At 36.7% G+C, this 17702-nt stretch overlaps 1 protein-coding gene across 2 annotated transcripts in view; it reads left to right on the forward strand.

Annotated features, from left to right (window-relative positions):
• Positions 1–210: 210 nt before the first annotated feature.
• Ctnna2 (catenin alpha 2) overlaps positions 211–17702 on the forward strand; it is a 1105512-nt gene continuing 1088020 nt past the window's right edge. For both annotated transcript variants that reach the window (XM_042690427.1, XM_042690430.1), the window contains exon 1: positions 211–465. The gene's annotated coding sequence lies outside the window, so the exon portion shown is untranslated. The remainder of the gene's footprint in view (positions 466–17702) is intronic.

Consider the following 17702-nt stretch of genomic DNA (forward strand, 5'->3'; position numbering starts at 1 on the left):
TGCAGCGTGGAGCCGGCCACGCCTCTCCGGCCCCGCCCCTTCGGCCCCCGCCCCCTTGGGCGCTTGCAGGTCGCGCGCCTCCCCCTGTCCCCTTCCACGGCCTGCCTGGCCCCCCTAGCCTAGCACACAGCCGGCAGGACCGCGGGGACGCGCCGGCCTGCGAGCGGCCGCGCCTGCGCACTGAGCGCCTCCCCTAGCGGCGATCCAGACCCGCTGCCGCTCGCGCGCCTGGGCAGGACGCGGGGCGGGCGGGGGAGGGGGAGCGGCTTCGCATCCAGCCCCGAGTGAGGCGGAGACCCGGGCGGGCGGGCAGGCGGAGCAGGCAGCACCGCACCTCGGCCAGAGGCGGCTGCAGCAGCTGCCCTTGTCCCCCAGCTGCCTCTTCAGTCTCTTCCCCGATTAGCACTCCAGCGGCTGGAAATCAGCAAGAAAGAGGAGGAGAGAAACTCCCACCGACCCACCGAGGTGAGTCCGGGGCAGAGCATCCTCCAGCCTCGCCTGCCTCCCTCCCTCGCTCCCTCCCTCCCTCCCTCTCTCCCATCCTCTCCATCCTCCCCTCCCTCTCCGCTCCCCGAGGCTCCCTCCCGCATCCTTCCCAACATCCCTCTCTCCTCTCCCCTCCTTTCTCCCTTCCAGCCTTTCTTTCATCCCTTTCTTCCTCTCTCCCAGCCCGACTTCCTTCCCACCCTTTCTTTTCTTCCTGCCTTCCTTTCAAACCCTCTTCGCCAGCTCAGCTTCGCAGCCCTTTCCTTTCATCCCCGCCTCTCTGGCTTTACCCCTTCCTGGGTGGGAGGGTGAGAGAGCATCCTAGCCTGCTACAACTGTCCGGATTCAGGGGCTTCCAGAAAATCGGGCTTGTGTACCCAGAGAGACGCTCTCGCACAGCGGATGCCCTGCAGGTCCCTCGATGACGAACATAAAGGGTCAAGTTGGACGGAGTACCAGGAACTGAAAGGAAAGGGTGCAGGAGGAATCTATAGCTTGGTGCTGTAGAGGGTGGGGGCGGGGAGGGCTGTCACTTAGACATGTTGCCAGCACCCCCTCCCTCACCGGCAGCTTCTTTCTTTTTTTCCTTTCTTTTCTTTTCTTTTTTTTTCCCCCCTTTCTTTCTGGGAATTGCATATTCCCAGCGTGTGTCACAGTAATTCAGCTTTCTCTGCTGTGATTGTCGTCTCCATGAGAAACCACAAGGAAACAGAAGAGAGGAAGAGAACAAGAGAGAAAGAAGGGAGGGGAGAGGAAGGGTGTTGGCAGTGTAAGCTTGCATTCTTTTCTTTTTTCCCACCTAGGCCTGTTTAAATTGACATTTTTAAACCACCCGCCTAATATTTAGCTGAGAATTGAACCTGTGTCCTTGGTCCTGTCACTACCTACTTCAGAGGCAGAAACTCTCTAAACTTTAATGCTTGTGCACCACAGCATTATTTATGAGATGTTTGACTCACCATAGAAAACACCAAGGTAAATTGATTTGGGAAAAATAGGAAGCAGAGGGGTGGAAGTGATACACTTTGGTTCATCATGGGTTAACTTATAAAGGACACTGAGAATGGTTAGCCTACAGGCTTGTAAACATATCATTTTGATAGCAATTAGGTGCCTCATAGGCTTTAACACATACCCTGACTCCTTACCTTTCACCTCGTAGGAATCTTGATGTTTGAAGACAGATTTGCTGTGTGTTTCTATCTGTCCATAGCTTACACTCAGAAAAAAAAGTTGAATTACTTCCAGGGATCATTGTTAGCAATGTACATTTTTAGATTTTCACTTATTTCTAGACAATGCAATATATTGCATTGATATTTTTAGCTTACATGTCTTTCTCTCTCTCTCTCTCTCTCTCTCTCTCTCTCTCTCTCTCTCTTTCTATCTACACACACACATGCAAGCATTAGGTAGCTCTTCCTTTTGCAACTACTGATGTTAAAAAGTTTATTCATTACAGGACAGTAATGCTGGTTTAGTATATTTGTTATATGAGAAAGAGCTGACCCTGTAAATCTGTAAAAGTGATTGTTTTATTTTGTCCTGTTTATAGCCTTCTAAAAGTGCTAAAACCCAGATGTTAGTATTTCTATACAAGATCTGAGTCTTGTTCCTAATGAATATATAAATATATATACATACATATACACAGAGAAAAAATTAGATTTACGGTTGAAGTCAGTAAAAAGCAGTACTATAAATTATTGATTTTTGTTCTTTTCTCTTTAATTATCATATGCTAGTAGTGTAATATGCAGGTTTACATTTTATGAGTATGTAAAGTAGGAGCTGTGATGAAGAGAATCACCTTCGTAAGTGAAAGAGTGCAGGTTTGATGAAGTGCTGACACAGTTATCATCTGCATCAGTGATGGGGGAGTGTGCAATATTAGGAATGATAGAACTCTCCCCCTTTAACTCTCTGTGTAGGATTGCAAGCCCATTAATGGCTTGGCTGATTCTCTTGCCATGTGGCAGAAGCTCAGTTGAATTATCAGTTACTTATATCCTCCTGCAGAGTTGTGGTCAAGCCTGTGTATCTTTGAATGGTTGCAGTACTTAACAGCAGACTTGCAGATGTGTTGTTGATATTGTTGTTGCTTGTGATGGTTGGTGGTGTCCGGTGGTGTTCTTTCTCCCTTGAAATACAATGAAGGTTGCGAACTCTATAAGGGAATAAGTTAGTTTTGTCCTAATTTACATGGAACTGCTTTTTCTCCTTATCATCCTCTCTCCTCTTTCTTTGTGGGACTTCACAATTGTGACCAGGGAAAGAAAACAGCCAGGTTGCTTGCTTGTTTGCTTTATTACTTATTTATTTAGTTAGTTGCAGTTTGTCTGCACAGAGAAATGAGAGTGCATGTTCCAGGTTTTAGTCCTGTACTTACTACAAAGAAAGGAATTCACTTGTAATAGTTCTTTTATAGTTATTCTTCCACTTAGTAGAAAAAAATAGTTATTAGAGAGCTAGAAATCAAATATTATTTTACCACAATATTTTGAGAGAGGTGAATAAAATTAACTAAACTATAATGACAAACTAGTGTGTTTAAATAGCGGCGTTCCACCCTAACCATTAAACTAATTTGTACATACAGATTGGCTTCTTTGAAAGTGTTCATTTCTAGAGGTTTTTACATCTTGTTGACTGAAGATATAAGAAGGCATGGTACAAAAAAAGGCCAATAGAACATTTCTGTACTGCTGTAAGGGCTTGTTTTGAACACATGTTTTATACCTCCCTCCTTCAGAACTGTTCAAGTCTGTGCTAGGTAGCATAAGGTACTGGGAAGAAGGAGAAAGAAGTAGAAGGCACAGTCTTGAACCTCACCTTACAGTATAGTTGAAGGTAACAGATATTTGCACGAGGTCATATTTTACATTGGCCAAGAACGAGATCTATGGAGACAGTTTGGGCTGTGAATGCATGCTTTTCTCTTTAGGGGCTCTGTGCCCTTCCATGCTATTTAAAGATTTTTTCTCATCTATAAAATGAGAATCACACTACTCTCTGATTCATAGGTTTTCTTTAAAGGTTAGGCATGTTTCACACAGTATTTGGTGAAAACAAAGCCTGCATTGTATGAGCATTATTATAATTAAGAGAAAATATTTATGAACTTTTCAAGATACTATACTAGAGTGATAGAACAAGAAATTACCAGAACAATTCTGAAGGAGACCAGGAAAATATTGTATTTAGTAGTAGTGTTGGAGCTTGTATAGAGATGCTGGGGGTGGAAATTTCATGCTGTTGATTCCACAGCCCAGGCGAAGCAGGGATGAAGAAGGGAGCATGGTGTGTCAAGGAGACTTCTTATTTACTGGAATACTTGACATACTGATGAATGCATAAAAGTTTCTGTGCTAAACATGGAGTCCTAGTGACTATACTACTAGTTAGGATCAGACAACCTACAGTAGTGAGGGATGAATTTTGTCACAGAGAAATCAGCTACTTCAGGGGTTTGTTTAACCTTTTTGTCACATCCAACACCACACTCCAAGACATAGAAGTTGAGATCTGAGTCACAGAAAAGAAGAATATACTTAAAGTTATGTGACATAAATATGTTCACCCACTCTGTTTTAAAAGTACCTTCATTAAAAGGTCTAGGTGTTTCTCAAGAATGGTACTTCTCAAGGCAATTCTTGCTTCTGTAAAGGCTGCTCAAACTAGTTACCTTGCCTCAGTTTCTTCATCTATGCAATGGATATTTTAAGACTGTACGTTAGAGAATAAACACTAGTTTATTTTGACACATAGGAAGCAAGCGCTTGTTAGGCTAATTATATTTCCAGGTACTTTAATTTTATGTCACCGTTGACTTTAAATAATTACCAAAGCTCCTTTATTAGTGATTCAGCTTATTATTGATTTCAAATAGATTATACTTTCAGATATTTTATTGGGAAACTAATGTGGTGACAACAGAAGGTCTGATCATCTGGAAGCTTTCACTGATCAAGCTAAATATCTGCTTAGGGTAAGGTGACATGTGCACATTGACTACATCTGTTCATACACCTTAGTTTTGGTTGAGGTTCATAAAGTATTTTCAAAATATTCTCCATGAAATATTTATCCAACAGCATAAGTGATAGGAATTGAAGTCTTTCATCCAAAAAATATGTCCAGAAAAATTTACCAATAATTCTGAAGTAGCAGTTTTACAGTATTTGTACTTAATCTATTTTTAATAGGTAGACATGGTTTTTGTTGTTTTCTTCCAGATAGGGCAGTTTCCTTATGTTATTCTTGATATTTATATAATATACAAAATTGATCTTGTGAATATTATCTTAAGTTATATCAGAAAGTTATAAATTATACCAGAGCTTAATATACTAATATCAGAATATTTACAAATATATCACACCTAGTCAGTTTTATATTAAAGCAACAGAGTTTTTTAAATTTTAATATTAAGCACCTTTATTTTCCTATAGGTAACCTTTTATTTCTAAGGTGAATTCTAATAAATATTCATTCGTCACCTCTTTTCATTACATACTTATGACACATTATAAAAACACTGTGATAGTTTCACCTTATTGAGTTTGATTTTAGAGGCCTTTCTATAAAAATAGTTATTACTTATTTTAACTTAGAGGTATAATCTGAGTACACAGCAATAACAGGACAATTATTCTTCAGGAAGAAGGACAAGAAACATTAGCAGGAATACAGAAACATAATTGTATTCCCTATAGGTCAAAGGTAGAAACCTTTAACATATGCATTCGGAGGATGAGACAGAATGATTAATTTTGTTTCATTTTGTGTTTTTGTTGTAAAAATTAGGTTCACGCAATTCTCATGGATCTCTAGTAAATGCAAATATTTTTAGTGATCCTTTGATCACTACCAAAGCCATGAACTCCTGGTGAAAACATGTTTCTTAGTTTGTTCTGCTATTTACCTAGAAGTTACAGTGAATCAAAAAATGACTAAGGGACCTGATACTCCCATTACTTCGTTTTGATTAAATGAGAGTTTGGTAAAATTTAGTCACCCAAATTCATCTTAAACATCATTATATTCTCTGCAAGGGTAAAGAAATATCCCTTAATTTCTTGGAAGAGTTGGTTGTCTTAATGTGCTTCTAACATGAATTCATTCAAACTGTATATTTTTCAATATCTGTTCTAGACAGAATATTAGCTAAAGGTGGTACATTTTTTAAGGTTTCTAGTACTTAAAAAAGAGAAGAGAGGGTGGTGGACTTCATTGTTACATCTCCTCATCTGTTCACACAGTATTACAATCAGTTTCAACTATACTATCATTCCTTGCCTCCATTCCCTGTCGAAACATCCCCAACAGGTTTCATTGTTCTATTACCTTAGTTGCAAATAATTATTTCTACCTGCTTTATCCTTCCCACAAGCCTAACCTCTTCCAGCTAGTACCAATTTATGGAAAATCCACTTCTCTTCCCCAAACTCCTAACTGAGCATCTGCTGTCACTGAGTTTCTCTATATTGCCCTTATTCACACTTGCAATATATTGCAAAGTTACTCACCTGCTTTCATTTTCCATTCTTTCTTCTTTAATTCTTTAGCTATATTCATATACATGTTCTATGTTAAACCATCCAAATATATATATATGTATATATGTATACACATGCATACACACACACACACACACACACACACACACACACACACACACACACACACACATCTCCCACGTCCATGAAAGTGTATCTCTTTTAGGTCTAACTTTCACATATAGTAGAGTATTTTGTTTTATTGAGCTTGTCTTGTCTTGCTCACTATGACAGAGGCCTTTCTTCCTTACTTATATTCTTTCTCTCTTTCTCACACTTTCTTTGTTTCTCTTTCTTTCCTTCCTTCCTTCCTTCCTTCCTTCCTTCCTTCCTTCCTTCCTCTCTCCTTTCTTTCTTTCTCTCTCTCTCTCTCTCTCTCTCTCTCTCTCTCTCTCTCTCTCTCTCTCTCTTTATATATTTTCTTCTTTTTGTCTTTCTTCAGCCTGGGTGTTGACCCTGAGCTTTTCTGTTCAAGGCTTGCTCTTTACAACTTTGGGCCACAGCCCCACTTCTGGTTTGTGTGGTTAATTGGATATGAGTCTCATGGACTTTTGTGTCCAGGCTAGCTTAGAAGCACAATCTTCAGATCTGAGCTTCCTGAGTATCTAGGATTACAGGCATGAGCCACCAGCACCTGGCTGAGGTGATACTTTAATAAGCACATTAAAATAGAAATCTAAGGTCTTCCTATTGATTAAAACAGTTAATTAATGAGCTATATATGGCTAAACAAATCTTCAACTCTTCAAGTCATATTTATTTTATATTCCTTTTATGTGACTTGGATTAGATGATGCATAAACATTAAGCTATCAAATTATATAGCTCTACGTGTGGGATTCTCATAATTTCAAGGCGTAATGATTTAGATTTCGCTATGGGCTATTTTTTTTTAAATGAAAATGGTTACCTGCCACCTTCAGTGGTGTGTACTTTCCCTGTTGCAGAAAAATCAGAAATTCAACTCCAGAGACTCTCTGTTAAAGGATAACTGAGGAATATTTCTGTTTCTTATGTCTCCATCTTTCTCTCCTTTTTGGGGGAGGGAATACTTTTTCACTGGAGGTACCAGTAAGTTTCTTCCTCCATTTGAAGTTGAATTCAGTGTGTGATTGGATTGTTTGAATTGTTCTAATATCCTCAAAAGACTATATTGGATTTAATCTTTTAAAATGAGCTATTCACATAAAACATTATATAAACTACAGAGTTATTATTTCTCTGTTAGACTGATCATGGTTGTCTTTATTCCGTAACTTCTGTCTATAGGACTGTAGTAACTTGTGTTCCTAACAATTGAATTCCAAATTCTCATTAACTATTTAAATAGATTATTTTGAACTATGTTTTATAAATTAGTAAAACACACCCATGATAAGTAAATAATGTTAGTTGTGTTGTGTGTTGCTAAAAATACTTGGCTCAACTTCACTGTGGCCAAAATATAGGAAGATATTTCTTTTGCATCAGTCTTCTCTCAGTTCTGATCTACTTCTGAGCCTTTAGATTTTCTTTTCTTCATTTAGAAACTAATATAGGTTACACCAGAAAATATATATTCATTTTTATTTCTTTCCTTCATTGATCATGATGTTTTTGATATTAGGATAGAAGGAAATATATAGGCAAATCTTTGTGATTTTGATTTAGGCAAAGATCTTTCAGAAAGATGCCCCAAAAGTATCTTCAGTCACAAAATTTGAAAGAAAAGTTATTAAACTTTATCAACATTAAAAATAACATTTCTGCTCTTCTAAAAACATGAAATATGCTATTATTTTATATCTCAATCTCTTTTAGTACATCTAACAAAGGCCTTTATCTAAAAGTTACATCAAATTCTTTCTATTTCTTATAAAAGACTGGCAGCCTAATTGAAAAAATGAACAAAATATCTGAAGAGATCTTTCACACATAACATACAAATGACAAATATGCACAAGATAAGGTGTTCATCTTTTTTATTATTGGTGATAGTGCTGTTTGACCTCATGGCTTCCCACTTGGTAGGCAGTCACTGGACAGTTAAGGCCACACCTTTAGCCCATTTTCAACTAATTATTTTTGACTTAGCTTCATGCTTTTGCCTTGGCCAGACTAAACCATGGTATGACAGACACATGCCACCATGCTCAGAATTTTCTGTTGAGATAGTTTCATGAACATTTTTGTCCAGACTGTCCTCAAACCCTGATTCTCTTGATCTCAGCCTCCTGAGTGGATAAGATGACAGATGTGTTCACTACACCTGACTGTTTAGCTCTTTGATTTCCACAATGTGGTATTACCCTATGAACATAGATTTACTAAATAAAATACCTATAATACCCAATTTGGTAAAGGATGTGAAGCAACTATAATAGTCATAAATTACTGGTGGACTATGAAACTTTGTGAACTGATTTGGCAGTGCCCTTAAAGTTAGATGTACTTTTACTATATGACCCAGAAATGCTATTTTTAGGTGAAATGAAACATATGTATAAAACCTTTTAATTAATAACAGCTTCACTTGTAAATGTTTCAGACTAAAAACCACCCAGATATCTGTCAAATTCCATTTTAAAGTTACTCTTTGCAATAGAAAGTAAAGCTGCTGCTTCTGCTGCTAATGCTACTGCTAGTGATGGTATGTGTATGTGTGTGTTAAAGATGTGCTTTTTAAATTAATATGTGACAACTGACTGCAGAGGGTAAGAAATACATTTGAAAAGATTTGGGAAAGTGATAAGAAATAGGAAAGCTGTAGCTCAGGTGTTAGATGTAGGCTTAGCCTGCCTACTGTGTGCTTTTCATGGATTTTCACCCTGTTTGTTGACCCCATCTGTGGTATGATGGCTGCTTTAGTACCAAGCACACCATCATACAGAAATGCCCCTTCCTGAAAAGTGAGGAAACTCTTGCCTCTCGTTCCTATAGACCTCTCTATTTTCTTACTGCTAGCACTGGATCACATGATCATCTGCTCAGTCAACAGCTAGGGGAACTGGACTGAATGAAAATCTGAGGCTAGAATTAGGATCCTCTCCTTCCCTAGAGTAAACTTTCACTCAGTCCTATGTTGGACAGAAACCATGGAGGAATAAAAAAAGTGAATGGCAACTTTGTAAAGAACAAGAAAGGGCGAAAAGAATGTTAGGGTAGCAAGGTCAGTGTTTGTTACAATTTGATTTAGAGGTTTGACACTGTGTTCTCAGTCCTGTGAGAGACAGGTTGAAGCAAAGCAGAATTCATCTTGTTAAGGTAGGGTTGCATGCAAAAGTAATTGACAGAAGGTGCCCACCCTAAGATAAGAGGAATGAAGAAATTTAGATCATACCTCAAGAAGCAAACTGGAGGGACAGGGAGACCAGATCCAAGGGAATAATTTAAAGTGAGCAAGCATACAAATAGTGACTAGCAGTACCAATCACAGTGAAGTCCCTGGAGTTGGGACAGGAAACAAACGTCAGTTTTGGCAATGGCCTGGAATCCAGGCAGGCAAACGCAATTGCAGTTTGCCCATCTGTGAAATCAGGGCCTCAGGCAAGAAGATTTTTCCTGTTTTACTTGTTAAATGAGAAGCAAAAAACAGTAATTATTCTCAATGTAGTTTAGGTGTTTGCAACCCCTCTAGGTACAGTTTCAGTGAGAGGAACCACAACTTCCTTTCTCTATTATTTTGTGCTACAATCCTGAGCTCACAGTAATTCCTTCCTAAATGTTTGTTGATTGAATCATCTCTGAACTTGCTCTGTCTTTGAACAAATCTCAACAGATTTCTGCTCAAACGATTGTAAGTTATTCATTAAATGCTTTCCTGAAAGTTACCAAAAGGTTATTTGACTTTTTGTGGGGAGAAGGGGAGCAACAATTCCTGGCTCCATAAGTAAGATATAGTATTTGATCTCATAGTTGACTATCTAGTAGTAGCTGTTATCTACCGACCTAAACCATTTAATACTGGGACAAATATGATAAAGAGTGTAATGCAATGTACTGACTATATAGTGGCATAGGTCAAAAATCCAAACAGACACAGAATGAGAAAAGGCACTCTAGCTATGGGCAAGAATGAATGTGGAGGAGAGGATGACTCCCATTAATTCCTTTAAATTCAGCTCTGCCTTGTTCTAGGGATTGGGACAAAGCTGACCCAGCAGGAAGATGCAATCAATGCGCCCAGCAGTGGCAGAGGTGGGGAAATCACTTCCCCAGAGAACTGCTCAGTGAGCAGCTGAAAAATGAGACACTGGGAGTAGAGAAATATTTTATCATTATCTACATAGAGGTATCTCAAGAAATTCCAAAACAGGAGATGCATTGTTCAGAAAAGAACAAGTTCTGCCCTTGACATGGTCACACACAGTAATACTTCACATGGTAGAATATCTAGAAAGGTAAAACAGTAAAAGGAATGGTAATATTTTTTATAAATTGAACCAATTATCAAGTGAACATTTGGTGATTTTCTAGTTTGTTCCTTTCCTCATACAGGTGCATGTAATTTTATCAAATTTTGAAGTCTTTTTGTATATATATATATATGTATATATATATATATATATTATTCTAAAGATACTGTACTGCGGGGTTACAGTTTCATGAGTGAGGTAATGAGTACATTTCCTATCGAGCATTGTTACCCTCTCCTCTGTTTTTCCCCTACCACCCCTTCCTTCCCCACTTCCCCAACTCCTTCCCCACCCCCAGAGTTGTAAAGTTCATTTTCAACATAGTGTCTTGTACATTTCCTTGTTGCAATGGTCAACCGTATCCTTATTTCAGCATTTTGTTATTTCCCTTCTCCTCCCAAAATTAGAAAAATGTATATACAAGATGCAGGGCATGGGAATAAAATATAGTGAAAACAGGAGTTATACCAGGGGGGAAGATCATACAAAAGAAACAAAAAAATCACATAGTACATTATAAGTACATTAAAAACAACAGCAACAAAGATAAAACGTCTTTATCCCTATCTTGGGGCTCATTTCCCTTAGCATCATCTTATGGTATATGTAAATAGCTTTTGACCTTTTCTGAATTGTGAAGTCTGTGGAAAGCACCTTAGTTCATATAATTTTGTATCTTATTGTTTAGGTAAACATATTTATGCATTTCCTTATATAATAAAAATTCTTCTTCATAATTCTCTGTATGACATTACATCTATAGATCTATCTCAATGAAATAGGCCTATGTCTATGTAGCATTCTCTCTCCCTCTCTCTCTCTCTCTCACACACACACTGCCTCACACTACAACCACACACATCACACTCATACATGCACACACTCACAAATGTGAAATGATATTCTGTACCTCATTTTCAATTCATAGTCTAGGAATACTGGCATATGGGTAAATGAAGCTATAACCATTGCTAATTATTTTATATTGTGGCTATACCACAAATTTAATAGAAATTCAGTTTGTTTCTGCTCTTTTGCAATTGCAAACTATATTGTTACAAATGTCCTTATAAAAGTGTATTGTCCACATGTACTAATGGAAAATTTAAAGGGAAGACTGTGAATTATAATTGTTGGGTCATAAAATATGTTCATTTTAGATTTTAATAGTCAGTGTTAAAATGACCCTCAAAATTGTAGTAGCAACTTACATTTCATCCAGCAGGTATGAAATAAATATTTCTTTTTAAACAGCCCTACATTTTTTTTGGTCAGTTGTAGGGCTTGAACTCTTGGCTTGAGCGCTGTCCCTGTGCTCTTCAGCTCAAGGTGAGCACTCTACCACTTGAGCCACAGCACCATTTTGGCTTTGCCAATACAAGATAAATTTAAATTTGTAAAGATTTACCAACTAGTTTACAAAACATATATCTTTTTTATATGAATTTATTTTCTTGATTTCTACAGGCTGAGTCCCTTCCTTTTCTTCTTTCCCTTCCCTTCTCTTCCCTTTCCTTCCGTTCCCTTGCTTTTCCATCTCCTTCCCCTCCAATCCCATTCTTCCCTTCCCTCCTTCTCTACTGAGTGTATTTTCATGTCTTTGCTTTTGGTTTTGATTTTAACGTATATAATCTATTCATAACCTCTTTGTGTAAAGATGTTTGTTGTTAGTCTGAAACAAATGATGTACTGAAAACTACTTTGTTGTGCAGCATGGGTATAATATCTAGTAGATCATTTTTTTTTCTTAAGTTTCTATTTTTGTTCTCTTTTGATGAAGTGTATAATAACTTGGTTGTAAAATTTCATAAATAATACTCTTCATACTTAAACCAATATTATACTTAATTTGAGAACAATTAGAGAAGTAGGGGCTTTCAAAATTTGTTCATTGGATCATAAATATCTTTTAAATAGGAGGAACTTTTTCATGTGTGTTCTTTGTTACCATCATGTACATCGTTTTTATTGTTGTTGGGAAAATATGTTCTTTACGTTTTCCAATTTGTTTCCAATATGTTGATATAAAGATTATTCTGTTTACCTTTTATATATGCTTTGTACTTAATTATGTTGTTGAAGCTTTTATTGGCTCAAAATAACTGCCCCTTTTCATGTGTTATCCTTACTCATTTGTGTGACCTACTTGTGTGTTGAGATAGTGAGTCATGGTTCAAATACACACATGCATTTTTGTAAGTCATAAGTTACATGTGAGTGATAAATATAATCACTTTTTTCTTGGAGGTTTTTCTAATTTTATATTGCAAATCACTTGTTCTCACTCACACTTAATTTAAGTGAGACATTCATATCTATAACATTGTGGTCCAAACATCCCTTTTATACAAAACAAGTAGTGTATTTTTTATCTCTCAATTTCTCTTGGATGGAACCAAGTACATAGTGAGCTTAGATTTCATAAATTCAGTTCTAAGTACATTCTGAGTGCTTCACAGTGATTCATTTTGCATGATACTCTTCATGGTCCCAGGGACCATGAGCTGAATTGAGTGAACAATGATTTGATGAAGCTGGGTAACATGCTTGATTATGATAATGCTCAAGATATTAAACTTTTTAAATTGATTGGATTGGCTTTATTCTTTGAATATCTGATATGCAAACTATAATTTTGTGCTCACTTGCATGCTGAAGTTGTTCTGCTACACAACATTTCCATCCACATTCTGTACTTTTATTTTAGAAATATATGAATATTAACACAACAGCCAGTTCATCTCTCACCACTAAAAAACTTTTCCTTTAATCTCCAGTTCTGGCACTAAGACCTTCTTTTACAAACCTAAGGAGAAGCTGATAATGAAGATTGAGAAAATGGGCTCCTTGCTTTGAATTGCAGTTATTCATCTTGTCTAAGCTTTATGCATACATCTCAGAATTTATTTCTTATTTTTTAAGTTTTTATTTTTTTGTGCTTGTCATGGTTCTTGAAGTTGGATTCTAGGCACTGTCTTTGAGTGTCTTTGGCTCAAGGCTAGTGCTCTACCATTTGAGCTATAGCTCCACCTCTGGCTACTTTAGTGTTTCATTGGTGGTAAGGGTCTTATGGACTTTATTACCTGGGATGGCTTTGAATCCCAATCCTCAGATATCAGGCTCCTGCATAGCTAGGATTATACACATGGGCCACTGGTGCCTGGCTGCTTTATTCTTAATGAAAAAACCAACAAACCAACATTCAATCCTACAATCTACCTTAAGATACTGTAGATAGATGAGAAAAATTTTATTGTAAAGCAGGCATTTTTCTTTGGAAAATATTGAATATGGATGTGAAATTAGTATTGAGTGGCCTGTTGGTATTTATGAAATCACAAGATACTGTGGTAATGCTAAATTATTAAATTTAGTTTTAAGAATATATTTTAGTGTTCATTGTTTCTTTAAATTTATATCCACCAGCAATAGTTGAGATATTATGTGTAAAACTGTCAACTAATAGCAGTTTGATTGATTCTGCAAAAGATTGTTTGAAACATTTGAACAAAGATATAATTTGGTGGAATTTTCTTGTGGCAGGCGTGACTTTGGAAGGCAATTGTTTGTTGTTGATGTCATGAAGAATTGATCTGTTTAACCCAGGTGTATTACTAAGCCCAGGTGTATTATTACATTTTACTGCGGCTTATCTTGGAAATGTTGAATTATTCTCATTTAAACCATGTTAACATACATAATACTCTTTTCAAAATTGTAAATGTGATATTAAAATGTCTCATCAGGCAGAATTCTAATTGTATAGATTTTATTTCATTTATTGTACCCTATTATGATAGTAAAACAATCCATGCCATTTGACATCTATTCAAGAAAGTACAAGTATTCCTTAACATAAAAATGTCTAAGTCTTTGTATATGGAAAACTACAAATTATATTAAGTTAGAACAAACTTAAACAGAAAGACATTAGAATTCATAGATAGGAAAAATTATTGTTGTACAAAGCAACCATTGACTTAGTGCCAGTGGCTCATGCCTGAAATTTTAGCTACTAAGGAGGTTGAGATCTAAGGATTGGGGTCAAAGCCAGCCCAGGCAGAAATATCCCCATGAGTCTCTTATCTCCAATTAATCACACACAAACTGTGGCTCAAAGTGGTAGGGTGCTAACTATGGGAAAAAGACCTCATGGACAGTGACTATACCCTGGGTTCAATCTTCATAACTGACAATAAAGAAAAAAAATCAATAATTGATCTACAGATTCAGTGATATTGCTATTAAAATCCCAGCCTCCATTTTTTCCTCAGAAATTGACATGCTTATCCTAAAATTCATATGGAACACGAGAATAGACAAAAATTTCTAAAAGAGAACAAAATTGGAAGACTCACAAATGTCAGGTTTAAATTTATTACAAACTACAGTAATTAGGATATAGAGCCACAGAATAGAATTGGACATACAGAAATAAACCCATATATTTATGGTCAGTTGATAGTTCAGCAGAGGTGACAAGATAATTCAATGAGGAAAAAAAAATGGTCTTTTTTTTTTTTTTGGTGGGGGTGGTGGTACTGGTATTTGAACATAGAGCCTTTTGTTTGATCGGCAGATGCTATACCAGTTAGCCATGCCTTCAGGGCCACTTTACATTGGTTATTTTAGGGATAGAGTGTGTATCTGGATCTAAGTCCTCCTATTTTTCCCCTTCCTTCTGTTTGGGTTTTTTTAACTGTATTTTTTTGACTTTTCTTTTTTGGTACTGGAGATCGAACCCAGGACGTTGCACTTGCTAGACAAGCGCTTTGCCACTGAGCTACATCCCAGCCCTCCCCTTCCTTCTATACCTGTAATTATTTATACATGTCATCACACCAGTTTTTATAATAATAAGAAAATAGAAACTTTTCAATCTTTTTTCTTTTTTTTAATTTTTATTTATTTTTTATTGTGAAAATACTGTACAGAGGGGTTACAATTACATGGGCAAGATAATGAGTACATTTCTTATCAAGCATTGTAGCCTCCTCTTTGTTTCCCCTTCCCATCCCTTCCCATCCTCCCCCCCCCCCCCACTCCCCCACCCAATCCTCCCCGCCCCCCCACCAAAGTTGTAAAGTTCATTTTCGACATAATGGCTTGTACTTCTCATTGTTGCAACGGGTCCACCTGTATCCTTATTTAAACGACTTAGAAACCTTTCAATCTTGCAGGTATTTTCCATTAGAATGTCCTGGGACTGCAATCTTGTCAGTTTTAAGTCTCCCATGTAGATAGCATGACAGATGCCCCACTTTGCCTAGCGACTGATTGAGAGGTTTGCATGTGTTCTTTCTGATCATCATTTCTAATCTCAACTTCAAAGTAGCTAGGATTACAGGTTTAAGACACTAGCACCTAGCCTGCAGTCTTCTTCTTTTTTTTTTTTTTAAATAAAGGATGTGAAGATCACTGAATTGTTTACATGGAACATAATGGAATCACATCACTTATTTTCCTGCTTCATAGAAATTAGCTTCTAAAATATATGACAGACATGTATTTTTATTCCATAAAACTCTAATTCCTGGAAATTTTAGTGGTCTTGGATTAGCCAGTGGTTTCTTCAATGAGATATCTTAGGCATAGCACAAAAAGAAAAAGAATAGATAAATTGGATTTCATCATAACTAAGAACATTGTTGGGGGCTGAGAAGGTGGCTCAGTGGTAGAGTGCTTGCCTTGCATGCATGAAGCCCTGGGTTCGATTCCTCAGCACCACATAAGCAGAAAAAGCTGAAAGTGGCACTGTGGCTCTAGTGGTAGAGCATTAGCCTTGAGCTGAAGAGCTCAGGGACAGCGCCCAGGCCTAGAGTACAGGCCCCACGACTGACAAAAAAAAAAAAAAGAACATTGTTGAAGAACATTTTCAACAAAGTAAAAAGATAATCCCCAGAGTTGAAAAATGTACAAGAAATATCAAAAGAGTAGAATCTCAGACAGAGAAGTATTAGAAATTAATATTTTTAAAATACCTCAAGAAAAGTACTTGAATAGGCATTTATACAAAAGAGATACTTGTACACAAAACTGAAATTAAGTACATTAAAATATGGTAAGCACTATTGATAATAAAGTGATTGTAAATCAAAACTATGATGAAAGTCAAGTTCATACTCATTACACTGATTCATATAAAATATATTGATAACAAACATTGGTGAAGATGTGGAAGAATTGGAATCCTCATACTTTGCTAGTAGGGATGTAATAGGGTGCAGCAAGATTGGAAAACAGTTTGTATTTTCTTAATGAAAAAATTCTTTCTGCTCACAGCTGGTGTTCTACCAACTGAGATAGAACTCTAGCCCTAAAGTATATCTTTATGAGAAATAAAGGCATATACCAATAAAATGCTGTGTGTTTCCATTCAGAGCAGTATTATCCAGTATGGCAAACAAACAGGAAAGAACTGATGTCTATCATATAAAAAGAAAGGATTGAACAAAATATGGTATATCTGTATAATAGGATAATATTCAGCCACAATAGAATTATAAGTAAAGTATTCATGAGAAAGTATAGATAACTTTAAGAACATTATGATACATAAATTAGATAGAAATCGTCACATATTGTATGACTTTACTTCTAAAAAATTGAGCAGGATAGGCAATAGACAGAAAATAAACTACTTCTTATTAAGAGGCAGAGAGAAGACAGGGATACAGAGCAGATGTCAAAGAATATGAGTTTCTTTTGTGATGATGAAAGTTATGGAATAACTTTGAAGTGAGAGTTATATATAATGATCATGTGTATACTGGAACCTCACTGTATTCTGCAATTTAAAATTGTGAATATAAATAAATTACATCTACAAAATTTTAAAACAAGCGAACCAAATGATTATTTCTCTTTTATCTTTCCATTTTTAAAACATAGATCATACCTTGTCATCATTTGAAATCGTGTCTTGTTTTTATGAGTAACTGAAATTTAATAACATTTTATATGATACAATTGGTGCTCAATTCCTCTCACCACAACAGTGAATATTTCACTTTAAAATATACTTAATTATTATGATGGCATATACCCATACTATATCTGTGAAAGAGGTTTCCTTCTAGCCTCTTCTAGGTAAGGCACTCTTGACATACCAAGATGAGTTGAGTTGTGGTTACCCTCTTCGTACATCTAATGATACACAGTAGATAAGGCTATAAACAAACAGTGAAAGGACAGGACATGGAATAGAAGTATACACACCATGAAGGATAGCATAGCATAATGCATTTAGCAGAGTCTTTGAAGA

Source organism: Dipodomys spectabilis, unplaced genomic scaffold (assembly GCF_019054845.1).
Source record: "Dipodomys spectabilis isolate Male_0828 unplaced genomic scaffold, ASM1905484v1 ptg000137l, whole genome shotgun sequence".
Taxonomy (NCBI): domain Eukaryota; kingdom Metazoa; phylum Chordata; class Mammalia; order Rodentia; family Heteromyidae; genus Dipodomys; species Dipodomys spectabilis.